The sequence below is a fragment of the Artemia sp. Qi Xiang Cuo genome, chromosome 10 (assembly GCF_049724085.1).
Source record: "Artemia sp. Qi Xiang Cuo chromosome 10, ASM4972408v1, whole genome shotgun sequence".
NCBI lineage: Eukaryota > Metazoa > Arthropoda > Branchiopoda > Anostraca > Artemiidae > Artemia > Artemia sp. Qi Xiang Cuo.
Genome location: NC_142803.1, coordinates 22474148 through 22493773, shown reverse-complemented (window position 1 = coordinate 22493773; position 19626 = coordinate 22474148). Strand labels below are relative to the sequence as shown.

General features: G+C 35.3%; 1 pseudogene; it reads left to right on the top strand.

Annotated features, from left to right (window-relative positions):
* The first annotated feature begins 1896 nt into the window (after positions 1–1896).
* On the top strand, positions 1897–9633 carry LOC148947588 (uncharacterized; annotated as a pseudogene).
* Positions 9634–19626: the final 9993 nt, after the last annotated feature.

The following is a 19626-nucleotide window of genomic DNA, read 5'->3' as shown; positions in this document are numbered from 1 at the left end:
CGTAATTAGGTTTTCAATTTTGGCGCAATTTTCATCAAAGTCACTGGAACTTTTAATATCCGTTCGAATGAGGCATCTCCCAATATTTTTGGGTCACTGGCTTAATACGATCGCTGTTGGAGGAAAAAGAACTAAAAAAGTAAATTTCCCATTTTTGTAGATAGAGACATGAAGTACCCGTAATTAGGTTTTCAATTTTGGTGCAACTTTCATCAAAGTCACTGGAACTTTTAATATTCGTTCTAATGAGGCATCTCCCAATATTTTTGGGTCACTGGTTTAATACGATCGCTGTTGGAGGAAAAAGAACTAAAAAAGAAAATTTCCCATTTTTGTAGTTAGAGACATGAAGTACCCGTAATTAGGTTTTCAGTTTTGGCGCAACTTTCATCAAAGTCACTGGAACTTTTAATATCCGTTCGACTGAGGCATCTCCCAATATTTTTGGGTCACTGGTTTAATACGATCGCTGTTGGAGGAAAAAGAACTAAAAAAGAAAATTTCCCATTTTTGTAGGTAGAGACATGAGGTACCCGTAATTAGATTTTCAGTTTTGGCGCAACTTTCATCAAAGTCACTCCACTTTTTGGGGGGGATGTGCTTTTCCAGTTTATTCTGGAATTAAGCAAATTTTCTCAGGTTTATGCGTAATGTTAAACTAATGAATTTTGCATATATGGGAATATAACAGGAGGTTAGATTCAAGGCTTTATTATAAAGTTTTATTATAAAAATATTGTAAAGTCTTACTATCATTGAAATCAAAATCAGAACGCAGATGTTTACTCCAAGGAATTTACAAAACTGAAGAGAAATTGGATCTTGAGCGTATTAACACGGGGCTCGTAGGAACTATTAGCGCCTACTAGCTACTGTAATGAGCTAAATTATAGAAACACGAATATGAACGTATCGCTTAAGAGAAACAGCAGTTTATCACCACACATTAACCTAGTTTTGAAACAGTATTGGGCAAGCCGTCTTCCATTTTTTTTATGTGGCATTGTTGAACCCATTTCTTCTTTGACTGTCCTGTATAATGTAGAGAATACACCTATATGTTATCTGAACGAGGTGAAGATTGAATCAGCCTACCGTCAAATATCTAGTCACATGAAAATACTTTTCTTCATCAGCTGACGTGAAACCCAGCAGGATAAACAGAATTTTGACTCTTATCAGAAGCTGACTTCAGTCTGAAGTTTTATTTGCTTAAAAATGATTGCATTATTGATCTACTCTGACATTTCAAGGCAGAATGTATAGTTTGAGTTTATGGAATAGCCTATTCAAGTTTCTCAAGCTTTATTGAAAAGTAGGTAATAACGTTATAACACAAAATCATATTCTCGTGAAATTTAGAAAAAATTCAGTGGGTTATTCATTTTTCGTACGATCACTCTCTTCAGAAGAATTAAATGCAAACATTCCCTTTATCCGTCTTTGTTTCTTCTCATACCAAATTTGAAATAATTTCGCGACTTTCTGTTTCTTTTTTAGGAGGCCCTAGACAAGAATCCTTTCAATCAAAGACCTTCAATCGATTGACTGCCTAGGATCCTGTTTTGCGGTTGAGTCAATTGATTGACGGTGATTGGTAGAAAGTTTGAATGACTCAAGCGGTTGACGAGGTTTCTTGTCCGTCTATGTCCATTTTGATCAAACAATGCATGAGTCACTCACCAGCAACCATGGAGGGCACATCCTTTCCTCAAAACTTAGAAAGTCAAAAGTCTGAACACGAGTTTATCTGTCCATTGATAAACCTATGCTGGGATCGCACTGTATGGTGGAAGGTGAAAAGTAAAGACTGCTCTAACAAAAATAAAAAGAATGAAGCATTTGACTGAATGTACTAGCGTTAAAGGTATTGAAACCAGAATATACCGTTTCTGAATGAAAAAGAAAAGAAATCCGTTACGAACGAATTTCAACCATGATCACAAGGTAATCGAGAATAAAAAGAAGTTTGAAGCATCAACAGATGACATCCTTGAGTTCTCTATATGGTATTGATGTGTCCGAAACTGCTTAGGTATCGATTCTAATGAAGTTTCTGTAGGTATCTGGCTCAGTATCACGTTGAACTTTAAGTAACCATAAGTGAAACGGTTTCTCTTTTCAAATCACCCCTTAGACCAGCGACGTTTCCTATTAAACTGAGAACTAAATAAAAATAACTTTTAAAATTTTCAGGTATTTTTTCAGTTTCAATTAATAAGGTAGAATTATTGTTGAAACCCTAATAATATTCCTGAATTTTATATGATGTACTTTGTGTTTCGATATGATACCATTTTTACAGGTTTTGGGTTATTTTTTTGAGTTACAATTGGCAGTGTTCGTCTTTTTCTAGATTGCTGATAGATGTAGCAATTTTCTTTAAAATGAGCCATTAAACAGCTCTCTATGATGTTCCAGTGCCCCTCTAGCTGCGGAGAAAAAACAGGAAAATAAATGTGTTTTCGATGCTGAATATCGTGGTTTCAGCCATTTTCCTTTTTTTTCAAGCCTATGAATTGTCTTTTTTTGTTGAAGCAAATGGACTGTAAATTTCCTTTATAGAGTTTTCGGACACGGCGGTTCTGATGGTGTACTTTGTGTCTCGATCGAACACCATTTTTTAATGAGTTTGAACTGTTGTTTTGTTTCTATGGGACGTGTTTGCCTCTTACTATGTTGCAGCTACCTCTGCGACCATTATCAATTGCTCCACAGTTGTACACTAATTTTTACACATATTATCACGTCATAGATACCATAAACTGAATGGTATAATCATATTATAAGTTGCCACAGTAAAGTGGAGATAGAACTCTCCTTCGGCCCTGAAGGTTTCAAGTTCAACCCATTCCGTGGTAACATTATTCTTCGAAGCTTTGGCTCCCTTTCCAAAATAATTTGATTAAATCTAAAATACTGATTATTTCGCCGATACTTTTTTCACTGACAGAATGGGTCACGGATGGGTTTGTATCAGGATTGGTCTGTTTTTCAGCGTTTTCTCCCTTTGGCAAATTCTATTGTAGAACACCTTCAGTGCTGATCTTTGTTTCTCAAGTCGACTTGCAATCATCAATCCTGTGATTTTACTGCTGTTAAGTTGCAAGATTGTTTACTTACACTTTCTTCCATAATTTCACTCCAAACTTTCTAGATTTACAGGTATAGACTGCACCTATATCCGCCATCTGGTCTATTCTGCTTACATAGATTGAAGCGGTAAACTCCTTCTGCTTACATAAATTGAAGTGGTAAACTACTTCTGCTTACATGGTCTATTATTCCCATATGACTTGGAATCCATAGGCTGGCTCTGTAGGACTTTAAGCCGTTCTGAAGCTCTCCAAATGGGGTTTTGCAATTTTCAAAAGATTTTTACTTCTCTATCTTTTATCTTCGTTATTGATTCAAAGTAGTTCAGAGAATCATTACAAATAATTACTGAGCCTCCAAAACACTGATCTTAGATCTTAGTAGTGGCTTCTTTGCAGAATTGGAATTTGAGAAAATTTTGTCTGTTGTTGTAAATGGCCACCGCAAGCGGGGACTTCCTATGGAGGGGGGACGTCCTCTCTGCGGGAGAGAATTTATTTTATTGTTATTATGGTTTACAAATTATTTTAGTAGAAGTACAATAATGCGAAGACCACTCTTTGGCTGCTAATTTTAGTAAAATGTAGAGTGTAGGTGGCATTTAGATTTTTTCAATGTTTAAAGGTAGTTTTTTAATGTTAGTGCCACTGAGAGGAGAGGAGAGGAGGTGGGATTTAAAAAAAAAAAAAAAAAAAAAAAAAAAAAAAAAAAACACTGATCTTAGAGAAAATAATTGCTACCAGAATAATGGATATATACTGGGATGACGAAAGCTATAAGAAAAACGTTCAGATAGTTGCGAGGCTTTATGAAAAACTATGAAGATAAAGTTAAAAAGTACATTCAGAAGACAAAAAGATGCCAAAAATGCAAGCTGATCTTCGTAAATTGAGCATCATTTTACGAATTTTATATCGGTATAACAGAAAATATTCAAAATTACAAATTAAAATTCTCTTTGAAAGATCTGATGTTGTTGAAAAGTTGGCTAGAAATGCTCTGGTGAAACTTCATAGTAATATCCAAAGGAAATGGTGTATTTTTAATGAAAATCTGCCAAGTTCTGGACTGGTGAATGTGGAATAGTTTACAGATGTAATGCAAAATATTAGACAGCATTGTGAATATACGGGGGGGGGGGCATACTTCTTTGAAAATTCGTAGTTTAGTTTTGGAAGGAGTAATTGCAGTTTATCTAGCAGCTATACCAATAAATATACAAGCATACCAGTGAACAACGAAGGAAAAACTGTGTTTTTCGATTATAATAAGAACAAACCCGTTAGGGCTATTACAATATGTTTTTGTAAGGCCGACGATATGGAGCAAATTCCTGGAATTTCTCCCCAAGAAAAAAGTATTTCAAACTGTGTTTCCAAAAATTCTGTTAGTTCTACTAATCGCTGAAATTTTCTTTATCTTAGAACAGGTTATACTGAAGTGTCCAAGAAAACTGTTGACAAATATTTTGAAACTAGATTTGACAAGGAGATTATGACAATTGAAGTTCACTAATAACAATTTTGGTAAACATTATAACAGAAACAATGGGGAGCCCCTGACCTTGGAATGTCGTCCCAGCATCCGCAAGCTCTATCTGACGGATATTGAAGCACAGTAATAAGGGATAGATTCTTGTCCATAGTAACTGAAATACTAGCATCAAATGCATTTCTCTTGTACAAAGGGTTATCTGCAATATCTCAGCAACGGCTAAAGGTATCAGGCTAAAAATGTCTGGGGATGTTGAATGCGATATTGAACGAAACCAAAATACACTGTCTGGGTTCAAAGCTGCCAATGGTCTGTATCTGCGATCCCTCAGGAAAAGTTAAGAAAATTAAGTTGAAAGTTTCAGGGAGTGTGGAGGGAGAATTATCCACTGTAATTTTCATGACAAAGTAGCAACAGTTGGCACAGCATTATGCCACCTACTGAACCTTGGAAAAGAAAAACATGCCTATCAAACAAAGAAACGAAAGTTGAAAAAATAAAAGATTGAGAAAAAATTAGCGTAGGGCTCGTTAAAGGCGTAGGGCTCATTTGCTCGTTAAAAATTAACGAGCAAATGAACAAAGCCAATAAAACAGAAAAACAAAGAAAATGCAGAATGAAATAGGAAAATGACGAAACAATGAAACGGAAGAGCAAAAAAATGAATTATAAAATAGCAAATCCAGAAACAAAGAAACGGAAGATCAAAGAATTACAGCAACAATGACAGGCACTAAAATGAATTAGTTTTATTAGTAAAAACGGTCGATACGTTAAAGATGTATACTGTAGCGTTGCCAAGACGTATCGTGTTTTGTTTTTTTTCACAGTTGGAAACACCATTTTGGCTATTAACGGGTAAACTGAGCAGACAGAATTGTCACCAGTGCAGCACAAATTATATTTAAAAATAGTTGAAGAGCTTTCACCAAGATACCATGTTTATATATTTTCACAATAGTTGATCAATATTTACTTTAAAACACCAGATTCTGAAGAAAGTTTGACATAGCTTAATTATTCTGAAGCAGTTGCAGGGGCGAAGAATCACACTGCAGAGGTTCTGGAGCAGCAGGCCTAGTAGACTCATCAAGCAGAAAGTAAAATACTTGTAAGTCATAAACATGCAACATATAATCGTAATAAGTTAGTGTCATGACATGACACATAAATTTATCAATCAAATCATTCAATTGGGTTTTTTACTTTTTGGATTGTTAAATATAATTTTACAAGTCTTTTGGTCATATAAAATGCAAATTATAGCATTTGAATCTAAAAAGGAATTACAGGTCGAGAGTATAATCAATAGGGTGGAACTGTTTTTTGAAAACGAATCCGAAAACAAGTTATAGTAAATATCGTGAAACATTAAACATTCGAAAGAGTTCAGTACCTTCAGACAATATGATGTCATCAAATAAGTTCTCGATTTTGAAAATGTTTGCGGAGTGGATATCCAGCCTTCTCAGTTACTACTGAACTTAAGGTAATCGAACAACATCATCTTATTAATGCTGAAATACTGAATTTAACATCATTTATTCCTAGTGAACGTCTGATTGGAGATGCTGCCAAAAATCAAGCAGCCAAAGACTCTAAGCACAGTGTTTGATGCCAAAAGACTAATCGGTAGAAAAAATTGAAGATTCTTCCTTTCAATCAGATATGAAACTTTGGCCATTCAGGGTCATCAGTAAAGACGGCAAACCAAAAATTCAAGCTGAATTCCAAGGCAAGACAGAAGCTTTCATGCCCAAGCAGATCTCTTTAATGACTCTTGAGAAGATGAAGGAAATCGCCAAGGCTTATATCGGAAAACCAGTCAGTGACGCTTTTGTCACTGTACCTACCTATTTTAATAATTTCCAAAGATAAGCTATAAAGACGTGATTCACAACGTGGGGCATACGCCCTACCGATGGGGCATGACAATAATTTGGTGGGTCATGGGCACGACTTGGGCCCTTTGGCTGACTTTAGAGCTTTTATTATTTTTAAAACCAACATTTTTCATATGAATGGCGTCACATTCAAATGCATTTAAAGGGCACAAAAAAACATAATAGTGTCACTGCGACGTTATACATCGTTTATAAGGGTGTGGATGTTACTGAACTGATGTAACTCACCTTCCATGCAACTGAACCCTTAGTTTAACTGGACTCACGCGTATCTAAGCCCTTTTTACTGAACCTTCGTGTAACTACACCCGTGTCTAGCTCAACCCTATTTGACTGAATCCTCGTGCAAATGAACCCCCGTTTAACTGGGCCCTGTGCACGTCAGTCCACGTGTAACTAAACCTTATATAACTAAACTCTCATTTGAAGGAGCCCCCGTACAACTCGACCCCGTTTAACTAAATCTTTGTCGCACTGGCTCTCTGTTTAAATTAACCCTCTTTTGACTTAACCCTTATTTAACTCATCCATATTTCAATTAAGCCTTGTTTCGTTGAACTCAACCCAAGGTCTAAGAATAAGTTTGAACTAGTACTGATTAGAAGCTCAAAATATGTTTCTCGCTTCGGTTGGAGTTTCTAACTTATATTACCCATTTGGACAAGCTAAACTAATTTGGACCAAAGAACCGGCAGAGCCGCGATTGCAACTAATTTCTGTCACTGGCAGCAACTGAAAACGCTTCACTTTCGGGATGGTGCTTGCATACATCTTTTTGTGCATGGCAAAGTTAATAATTACTCCATTCAAGTAAAACTTCATCCAGTTTCCATTTAAAAGACCAGATTTTGATTTCCTTCCCCGTACTTGGTCAAATATTATAGTTTTTTTGTTGTTTTTTTTAATGCGTGTATGGGGAAGGGAGTGTGAAGTTGAATTTGGACCTCAACTCTAAGATTAGAAGTAGTTTTTTCTCTGGTTGGAGTTAAATTTGATAGTATATATAAGAGGGACTTGTCAGCAGGCTTTAATAGTGAACCCATCGTCTTTTTATTTGGAAATTTCGGATGAAGTATGCTATCTAACATAAAACCAGTCACCAGGTAAGATACACCTTTATGGGGTAAAGGAAATAAAACACTAATCCCAATAATCTCAGAAGGTTATCCATTTCTGTGTCTCTGATGTTCCAGTGGCCGGCTAGTGCTGGGGAAAAAAGAAAGGAAAATAAGACACGTTCAGGTATAAAGCACTTTCTCGTAATTTCTTTGGTAATTAATCTTAGTATTGAAATGAAAATTAATAGCTTCAATTATTAATGAATCAGCTTTGTGTTCGGTAGATTAATACGAAACATTGTTTTTACGCTTTTCGTATGCGAAGGTGATTAGGTAGGAAATTGTTCAAGGGGAAGGGGGTTTACACACCAGCATGAGGATTTTCAATAATGGAGATTTCAATGGTAGACCTTTTTTGGTTTCAAGCCTTTACACTCCAGAAATTGCGCTAAAATTGGATTTAGGTATCATAAGGTATTTATGATAGTATTGCTATGAGGAAATTGCAAAGTGTGTAAATTTCAATATTAGATTTCAAATAATATTAAACAGCTCTCTACAATATTCTTGTGCCCTATCAATTCTAGAGAAATAAAACAGAAAAAGGGAGACTTCTCAGTGTTTGTGCCTCTTTTTACAAGTTCCTAGAATTTTTTCCGAAATAAACTTTTTCTATTAACTTAAATAATAGCTATAATTCCTGAATCTGCTCGAGGGCTCAGTTGAACGGGGGATATGTTGCATGAGGATTCAGTTGCGCAAAAGTTCAGTTAAACTTGGGATGAACTTGAAGAGGGTTCAGTTAAAGGGGGGTTCAGTTCCACGGGGTTTGAGTTGCATGAGGGCTCAGTTGCAAATTGGTTCAGCTGCATGAGGGTTCGGTAGCACGAGGGTTCAATCCCACGAGGATTCAGTTATTCAAGGGTTCAGTTGCATGGAGGTTCAGTTACACGGAGGTTCAGTAATACGAGGGTTCAGTACCACCTGGGGTCAGATGCACGTGGGCTCAGCTAAGAGTTTAGTTACACGAGGGTTTAGTTGCAGTGAAGTCTACAAAAAGTGTTGCGTTCAGACAATATGTTTTATTAGCATAAAAAAACCTAATGGACGACAAAAAATAGATAAATACCAAAATAGATAAATAAATACATGAATAAAAAAATCGATAAATACCTATTTTTTATGCATATCAAAAAATAGATACCAAGTTAATAGCCACTTCCTTCAGGTGGATAAACGTAAAATTTTGAATAAGGAAATTTAAATACCACGAGGGGGGCTTCAGGATTTTTAGAAATGTCTTGGTGGGGCATGGCCCGGAATCTGTAGAGAACCATTGCTGTAAAGGATGCTGGTTTAATCGCAAATTTGAATATTCTTCGTATCATTAATGAACCAACTGCCACTGCAATTGCCTATGGCCTTAATAAATAGGATAATTCTGAAAAAAAACTTAATTTTGATCTTGGTGGTGGTATTTTTGATGCAAGTTTTCTTTCGATCGAGGAAGGAATCTGCAAAGTAAAATTAACTGCTGGGGATACACATTCGGGTGGAGAAGATTTTGATAATAGAATAGTGAGCCACTTCGGGAAAGGGTTTAAGAGAAAACTTAAAATGGAAGTTTCAACTAATGCAAGAGCTCTTAAAAGAATTAGGACCACTTGTGAAAGTGAGAAAAGAGCCTTGACAACCTCTGCCCAAGCTATTATCGAAATAAACTCGCTATATGAAGGCAATGATTTTAATACCTCTATTAATCGTGTTCGATTTGAAGAACTCTGTGCTCATTTGCTTAGAAGCACTATGAAGCCAGTTGAAAGAGCTCTCAGGGATGCTAAACTAGACAATAGGAAATTATGAGATGGTTCTTGTTGGAGGCTCAACCTGTATTCTGTGTGTGCAAAAAATTCTACCAGACTTTTTTAACGGAAAAGAGCCCAGTAAGCCAATCATAGATACGGTGCATAAGATACATAACTTACGGTGCTGATGTTCAGGCTGCCATTCTTAAGGGTGACAAATATGAAGTAATTCAGGATCGTCTTTTGTTGGACGTTGCACCGCTTTCACTTGGTTAGCTTTAGCAGGGGATTGGAAGTGCACCTGATCGACCTCAAGAATCAGGAAGACCATCTATAGAAGAAGTCGATTATCCCCCCTCCACCAGAAAATTTCACCCTCGCTGAAACAATTGATAATGGTAAATACGTGCTTGAATAAAATCTGTTTTTAGACTCCTATAGTTTCTTCCCCAACTGCCTAAGTCAATTAATTCAAGTACAGAAAAGCGAAGACTTTAACAATTTTCCCCTCCTTAAACAGCGCTTTCCAAATGATGAAGCTTATGATTTGTTAACGTGTGTGGGCATATACCCGTATGAGTACTACAACTCCACCGAGAAGCTTCGTGAGGATAAATTACCGTCCATCGAATCGTTTTATGATTCACTTCACGATCGTCAATGCACTACTGCGGACTATAAATTTTCTAATTGGGCGTTGGTTAAGGTAGGGTGTAAAAAAGGGAAGAATTATTGTAAAACGTACCTGGCAAGTGATGTATTGACGTTGCTCGATATTTTGTGTAAAAACACGGACAAAATCTATGAGGAATTTGGATTGGATTTGGGTTATTATTTTTCAAATCCTCATTTGGTGATGGATTTAATTCCTAAAATCAGTAAAGAGAGAATAGGTATGATCATCAACGGGGATCAGCATCTATTTGTAGAGAGATCGGTGAGGGGAAGATATGTTTTGCAAAGAGATCATAGCCTTACAGCTGATCCGACTGGACAAGACACCGAGTATAAAGTCGAATATAGTTTTTTCTGGATATGAAGCCCCTTTATCCGTCTGCAATGTCTCATTACTCTTTGCCGTGTTGTGATTAACAAACCTTTTGCTCCAAATTTCCCCGACATTGCTACTGTTGAGGAGATTGGACCGCAAGGATGGTTCTTGAAATTGATGGTGAAATACCAGTGGAGCTTTATGAATCGGCAAAGGATTTTGTTATCCCTTGCATAAGCATACCAGTGACTAAAGACTGCTTGAGTCTATATAATATTTCTTATATAGAGGATGGGGCCGTACACTGGACAACTTCAAAACAAAAACTTATTGTCGACCTTCATCCAAAAGATAATATCGTTGTGCATCGCGTTCTTTTGAGATGGATGCTAGCCAATGGTTTAAAGGTCATAATGATACATAGAGCCCTCCAATTCGACCAAAAGCCATATTTGAAACATTTATTGACATATTTGTCAGTGAACGTTCAGAAGAGAAAACGAAGTTTGTAGAAGAATCTTTAAACTCATTTTATATTCGGCCTTTGGTAAAATTTGCGGAACTGTGCGCAATAGATGTTGTTGTGACGTTATAAACGACCCTAAAGAATGTGCTCGAATTGTTGGCGATCCATATTTCACATAATTCACCATCTTAGACTCCAAAGTGGTCCTCTTATAGGAAAAAAATAAATGTTATTTTAAACAAAAATATTGCTGGTGGTAGCGCAATTACAGAATTCTCAAAAAATCTCATGTTGTCATTCTTTTACAATGTGTGTAGGTGCCAATGCCTGAGGAAGAGAGAATTTCAAGTATATTACGGGAATATCGATTCACTTTTGCTAAAAGCTAAAATTAAAAATTGTTAGAAAATTTGGAAAAAGGTATGCACATTAACTCTTGAATTTTGGCTCTTTTTATTCAACTAACATGCGTCTTGTAAGTTCTTCCACTATCGGGGTTCACCATTTTAAAAGTATAATCGTTATCGTATTTTTTGACTATTCTGTACGGTCCAGAATATTTGTTGGAAAGTTTTTTGCCTCCGGTCTTTGCCTCGTTCTTTAGGTAGACACAATCTCCTATCTTGAAGTCTCTATTCCCTTTGATTTTCGGTAGGTTTCTTATCTCTTGACTTATTTTACATTTTTCCAACTCTTTTTTTTACTATTTTATAAGTTTTTCTCATCCTATTTATGAATTCTTGTTTGTAATTCTCCGAGTTATTGTAATATTGCCGGGATTCGATAATCTCATCATCCAAGCTTTGGATTTCGCTAAGACAGTGAGCAATAAAAAAGGTGCTACTCACAATATTTCTAAGGAAGTTTAAACGATAGGAACCGTGTGAACGTTTAAATCATCAAAAATAGTTAAAAAAGATTATTGGACGACAGGTTCGCATCCTTGGACCTCTTGGGCCAATTATGAGCCAGTTCTTACAGCGCAGGACTGAAGAGCTAAGTTTGATAGTGGGGTAAAAATGCTTTTTGAAAGTATTCGTATTGGAGAATGAGGACCACTTAGACAGAATTACTTGGCGTACGATCCGGGCAATTCTTTGATTGTTATATCTCAGTCACCGTTATTGTCATTTGAAGTGACTCATTGCTGTTCCCCTAAATATGCAAGTCTCAATAAATCTATTGTTTTTTACCTGTGTTTATTTCATTTTATATGTCTATATCTAGCCTAATGACAGCTAATTAGTTCGCATGTCTCCAAAGGCACGTTCCCAAGGAATCTGATCTTCAGATAGCTCGAAGAGAAGAGGTCACATTATATGGCTACACATGTTATTTTCTCTCAATAATTGACGGTGGCGCAGTCATAAAGTTACTTCACTCCCCATTGCTGTGGCGCGGAGCTTGTTGGCACAATCTTTAACGCTATAAGCGGAGCTATCGGAGAACTTATAAGGTGTAAGTTCGCAGCTTTAAGGTACGATATTACATTTGACGCGGTCAATATTTATAACCACGACCCTAAAGCTTTCATCGCTACAAATGGCACGGTCGGAAATTGGAGGAAAACATGCGAACTAATTACGCTATAAAACTTTGTAATTTGAATTTAATTATTGGAGAGATACAGACATATAAGTAAAGTGATTAGACCTATTGCCGCTAAGCTATTACAGGGAAACCCTTTAAAATATCTCTTAGGAGATGATAGCCTCCCCCAAAATAGGTTAAGTAAAAAAATAGATTTATTTTGAGTTGATTCAATGCTTGTATACATATATACTATATTTTTATTTTCTTCAAGTTTTAACTGGTGGAAGTTGGGAAAACTGGGCCGAGTTGACCAAATAAAAATTGCATATTGAAACAGAAATGGCATTGTCAAAAGTGGAAGGTAAATGGACTTCGCTTTTAGGGGCGCTCAAATTAGAAAAACTTCGAGCAGCTTTGCTTGAACTTTGGCTATTAGAAATAAATTTGTATCCCCTCAAAGAGTTGGGTACAATAGAAAAAATGGAGAAAAGGCTCAATGAAGAATTGTAAAATGAAAAAAAATAGTATTCAGTTTTTAAAAAGTAGAAGCAAGTGTATAATTAGTAGTTTTTTTAGTGTTAGTAATAAATGCAATGTAGTAGTGCCGTATATTACTAAATAATAAAGTATTTGTACCGTGAATTGAAAGAATAAAATAAAAGATAATACGTAAAGAAAAACAAAATCTTGCTGGACAGATGAAACGTATTTAGAAACAGAAGAATTTTAGGCACAATTGTAGCAAATGGGGTCCTAACTCAGCCTAACTACAGGTAGAGGCTATAAACTTATTGTTCAAGGAAAATACTGCTACAATTTAGCAAAGGAAGCACATAATTTTTGGTCCGAACAATTAAAGGTTAGAAGCTGCCATTTTCGATAGTCTTAGGAGTAGATGTGCTTCAGAAATATAGCGTTTTACGATATAATGAGCAATAGAATTACCTTTGTTAAATCTAACAAATACTAAGTTAGTTTTATAGTTTTACCAGCAAAGGGAAGGAAAAGATATCTAAATACATAATTAAATTACTTGAGGAAAGATGGAAAAAAACGAGAAAAGTAACAATAAGTAAGAAAACAAAAGTGGAAGCTTAGCAAAAGTCACCGAAGGAAGCAAAAAAAAGAGTTGTTACCCAGCTGTGACTGGAACTCTGCATAAGGCGAGAAATTCGGCGAAAAGAACAGTTAATCACAGAAAAATGAGGCATGGGGATAGGTCTTAAAAGGGTCTCCATTATCTACACAGATGACCTTCATCTGAATAATGGTGTTAGAAAAAATTCAAATTCTGAATTAGCTCCGCAAAATGAGTCACAAGAAAGTTCAAATTTGAATTTTAAACCATGGCTGCTTTAGAGCCATGTAGACGTAAAACAAGCCAGTGTTCATGCTTGTTTACAAAGAATATAAGCCCACATTAGGACAAACAGAGAAGGCAATGCATCCTTTTGGGATAGCTGATATTGATAATTCTGGTCCGCTCTTACGGTTACTCAATGACGAATCATCCTCAAGTCTAGTCTGATTATACATCAGTAGAGTTTAGTCGAATATCAGATAGATTTTATATCAGATAAATACGATCTGATAGTAGAAATCAAATAGAGTGAAGCCAGTAGTCCCTTATATCCCAATTAGTTGACAAATAGATTGTGACTAGAAAGCCAACAGAAACTTTATCACGGAAACAATTACACAGGGCGTTAATAGGTGACACGTAACTTTTAAATAGGTGCAGTGAAACTAATTAAATTACACATATTTAGAATCAGCATTAAAAGGCGACTCTTTTGATATGTATATTGAAAAAAATATAATTCGGGGGAATAAGTTAAAAAAAAATAGGATAACAGTATAATTATGTGCTGCTAGCTTACTTATTTATGTGCTACTTACTCGAAAAATACAATGCAAAATTAGATTGTATGGCGATTATTCACAAAGCTTTAAAGTTATATCTCAACCAGTCATTGTAGTATATCATGACCAGAATAAAGATTGGAACTCCCAACTCTACTTCCCTAACCTATCTAATCCTAGAATATTTACTCTGTTTTACGCCTACAAATCAGTTTTCTTTGGCCAATGCAACAAAATGATTACGTAATAAGAAATAACCTAAGTAAAAATTAAAGTGCCTTTGAAAAAAATATATAATAATAACAAAGCAGTAAACAAAGAATTTTGCAAAAAATGGGTACAATTAATTATAAATTAATTCTAGAAACAAACAATAAGATGAGGCCTAAGAATATCATCATAATTCTTGTTGTTCACGCAGTGGCCCAAGATATTGTAAAACATGGAGTAATATTCAAGCATGAAAATTCATTGCTAGCTAGCCATGACGCATGGAAGATCTTTATGAAATTGGACCCCAAAACCTTCAAGACCTTGTTTCAACAAGTAACAAGATTATAAAGAAACACGAATGAACTCAAAGAATCAACCAATTTCTGGTGGAACATACTATTGGCCGTATGTTTCGTATTCACCACTTCCCTGACCATAAGAACCCTATTGACTTGTAATTACGGAAAAATCCTGAGACTAAGAAGGCGAAAACCAAGAGAAGAACACAGGGAAACAGCTGAAATGCAGAGGTTAAACCCGGAGCCCCATGAGAACGTCTAAGCCAAGAAATAGGGAAGACATTAGAAAACGAGTGGGTATAGAGGTCTCCACTCATCCTTGTTATGTCTTGTTCCCTCATTGTAGTATCGTTTACGTAAAACCGTGTGGTTATGACGCTGCAACATGCGTTTCTTAAACAGCACGGTTTCTTAAACAACAATGCAGGCATGAAATATGTTGTAAAATTAGACCTCAAAATTAACCATTTAGCATAAACTATGTTTAAATTATTATTTGAAATCTAATGTAAAATTAACTAAGTGTTGAAAGAAGTTAAAATAAAGTTTATGTAGTAGTGTATAATAGAAAAAATAATAAGAGACCACACTTAAAGTTGAAGAATTAATATTTTATGACGTCGTTAGAATATAACAACTTAGAAGAAACTTCTATGTATTGAATTTCTCAATGGGAATTATGTCGTTTTATTATAACCAAAACGATAAAAATTTAGTTTTCTACCCTAATATCAATGAATTTATTTAAATCTGTCTCATAGCGTAAAATTCATGTAACCAATCAATATGTGACTTAATTTTACTATAAGCATTTACTTTAAAGAAAGTGTGATCCTGCTTTGATATTTTTATTACAGGAAACAGATTGACACATTGGATATCGAGCATTGCAATGAGTTGCCCAGTGCAGATACAACCTAGTAGCATCTATTTTCATCATACCTCAACCAACGAAGAGTACTCTCCATACACTCCAGGCAATTTTCATCAAAGCTTCGTCCACAAAAACAACAGTTACCTTTGATCATTGTTTCTTCGACCATGAACCATATTACGTATCAGGTAACATTATATTTGAATCTCAGTATCCAGCGCATTATCGAACTATATAATCCCATAAATTCTGACAACCCCATCGATCAGTACAAGATATAAATACAGAAATATCGCCCTTGATAATCATTATGGACCCCAGAATCATTTGACTGTATAGTGATGATATTTGAAGTTAAATGATATTTAACAATATTTGAAGTTAAATGATATTTGAAGATATTTGAAGATATTTGAAGTTGAAGTTAAAGACAATATGTTGGAGGAGTCACTATAGTTTGATATCAACCCGTTCCAAATCCAAACTTCAATTCCCCCGTGATTAACCTAGAAATCACCGTAAAGGTTAATCGACACAAGCCATGAGCTAACAACTTTATAAAAGGCACAAAGGAACAATTTTACGAAAGAAAGCATTTTCCATGTTCCTCAAAATACCCTACAATTTATATACTGAGTAGAAAATATACGCACGACCAGTGTCCGACCCCTTAATGATAAGGCAGCCACGGAACTATCAAAAAAAAAGCAGGTGAGAATGAACACTGATAGCATATGCCAACACCTGTAGTAGGAAGCATAATTTCCCAGTTGACAATTAGAGAAAACTTGTCGTGTGAACACAATCAGGCTCGAACTGTTCCATGAAGAAACCATAACGTAAGTGCTTTAAAAAATGTTGACAATACAAAAAGAGTGAAGGACAAAAATTTAGAATAGAATGATTAAGTACACTAGAGACTCGAAGGTGATGAAATAGATGTGAATTTACATATTTTACTTCTTAATAACTTTGATAACTCAAAAATATCCTATGATTTACGTTGCGTGGCAAACAGTCCAAGTGAAAGTGTTTTTGTCACCAGTGAAAATAGTAAACATAATATTGTGTGTTATAAATCATTCATGTATGTACCGCTAGATGTTCAAGTAGAATTAGGTGTAGTATTATCATGTTATTCATTTAATGTAGCGTAGATAGAATGGAAAATGCCATATAGACAGCAAAAAAAAGAAGCCTAGTAAGAAGTGAATTCAAAAAAACTTATGTAAAGGTAAAAGAGCCCCAACCTTGTTGGAAATGTAAAAGTAATCAGTGTTAGATGTAGAAAAAAAAATCTTTAGTATAGTAGCTAGCCTAGAACCATGAATAATCTTAGTCCGGTAGTTGAATTTTAGATAGGGATGTACAAAAAAAAGAAAAAGAAAAGTAATAGAGAAATTTTTTAGCACTCCTGATTAAGCCATAACATAAATATAAAATAATTATATATAGGAAATAGATTTTAAATGGCGGTCATTCTAAAAGACCAAAGGTGAGCATATACTACTGATGGGTCGTAATTAATTAATTGGACGGGTCATAAGTACCATGATTACAATGCGATTTATTTAAAATACAAAAATAAAGGTCCTTCTGTTTAAGGGTAATTCCTACTTCCTATAATTAAGTCAAACCTAGTTTCAAAAATGAAAAGTCCTTAATCAGCAAAGAAAAAAAACTGCCGTTAGCCTCAGACAAAAAACGAAGCTATCCAAGCTTTGGATTTCGCTAAGACAGTGAGCAATAAAAAAGGTGCTACGCACAATATTTCTAAGGAAGTTTCAACGATAAGAACCGTGTGAACGTTTAAATCATGAAAAATAGTTAAGAAAGATTATCGGACGAAAGGTTCACATCCTTGGACCACTTGGGCCAATTATGAGCCAGTTCTTACAGCACAGGACTGAAGAGCTAAGTTTGATAGTGGGGTAAAAATTCTTTTTGAAAGGATTTGTATTTGAGAATCAGGACCGCTTAGACAGAATTACTCGGCGTACGATCTGGGCAATTCTTTGATTGTTATATCTCAGTCACCGTTATTGTCATTCGAAGTGACTCATTGCTGTTCACCTAAATATGTAAGTCTCAATAAATCTATTGTTTTTTACCTGTGTTTATTTCATTTTATATGTCTATATCTAGCCTAATGACAGCTAATTAGTTCGCTTGTCTCCAAAGGCACGTTCCCAAGGAATCTGATCTTCAGATAGCTCGAAGAGGATAGGTCACATTATATGGCTACATATGTTATTTTCTCTCAATAATTGAGGGTGGTGTGGTCATAAAGTTACTTCACTCCCCATTGCTGTGGCGCGAAGCTTGTTGGCACAATCTTTAGCGCTATAAGCGGCACTATCGGATAACTTATAAGGTGTAATTTCGCAGCTTTAAGGTACGATATTACATTTGACGCGGTCAATATTTACAACCACGACCCTAAAGCTTTCATCGCTACACCTTGATTTTGTAATGCTTTTGCAAAGTAAATCCAGAAAAGTGATCTATAACTGAAAGAATACAAGTGTGGCCTCTGTTGGAAACAGGCAAGCCTCCACTGGTTCCATATAAATCAAATGAGACAATATCGAAGGGGAATTTTGCTACCGGGACTCTTCCCATTGGAGGATTAGGATAAGCTTGGGGGTTTTTTCTTAAGATACACGCTTCGCATGTACATACATATTTCTTGAGTTTTGTTACTGCCGACGGAACGTAAAAATATTGCTTTAATTTATGGAAAGTTTTTGTTATTCCTAAACATCCACCTATATCTGAATGAAAATATTCGAAGGCAGGTATTATTAAGTTTTGGGGTCATACAGGTATTATTGAGGTGTGGTTTCTATTTGCTTCAGCATTCACGATTCTGCATAGTTTTCTTTATCAAGATCATAGTAAAATATATCTATCTCTTTTCTAAGAGTTTTGAATTTATCTGGTAACGCAAAATAATTAATAAGTACTACAAACATTTCGTCCTTTTTTTATTTCTTTTTACATTTTCTAAAGACAAGGGACAATAGTTATCCTTATTTTCTTTTACTGAGTCTTTGACTTTGTTTTTCTTTGTTGCGAGCCCCTACAATTTCTCTTCACTATTATTGTCTATTAGATTCATACTGGCGCTATGCTGCATCATTGCGGTATCTTGTGGCGTCACATTGGGTTTTACTATGTTTTTCCATAATTCCGCTATTTTCTGAAATGCAGAAGTTAAACCCGGAACCCCATGAGAACGTCTAAGCCAAGAAATGGGGAAGACATTAGAAAACGAGTGGGTATAGAGGTCTTCCCTCATCCTTGCTATGTCTTGTTCCCTCATTGTCAGTGTCGTTTGCGTAAAACCGTGTGGCTATGACGTTGCAACTTGCGTTTCTTAAACAGCACGGACGTGCGTGAACAATGCAGGCATAAAATATGTTGTAAAATTACACCTCAAACTTAATGATGTAGAGTAACTTATATTTAAATGGTTATTTTAAATCTAATATAGAATTAAATGAGTGTTGAGAAAGATTAAGTTAAATTGTGTTCAATAAAGTATACCAAGGAAAATAATAAGGGACATTACTTAAAGCTAAGAGAAGTAATCTCTTATAAGAGAAATAACAATGCCATTTTGTTAAAAACAATCTATGCATATTAATATTGGCATTTGCTTGATATTGCCTTGTAGTATAATATTAACCATTTAATGTAACCATTAAATATTGCTTATTATGTATTATGACAACTTGATTTTAAAGAACGTGTGATTCTGCCTCGTTATTTTTATTACAGGAAGTGGATTGACATATTGGAAATCAATCATTACAATGCATAGTCCAGTGCAGATAAAACCTAGTAGCATCTATTTTCATCATACCTCAACCAGCGAAGAGTACTCACCATAGACTCCAGGCAATTTTCATCCCAGCTTCGTTTACAAAAATAATAGTTAATTTTGATCGTTGTTTTCTCGACCACGAACCATATTGCGTATCAGGTAACAATATATTTGAATCTCAGTATCCAGTGCATTATCGAA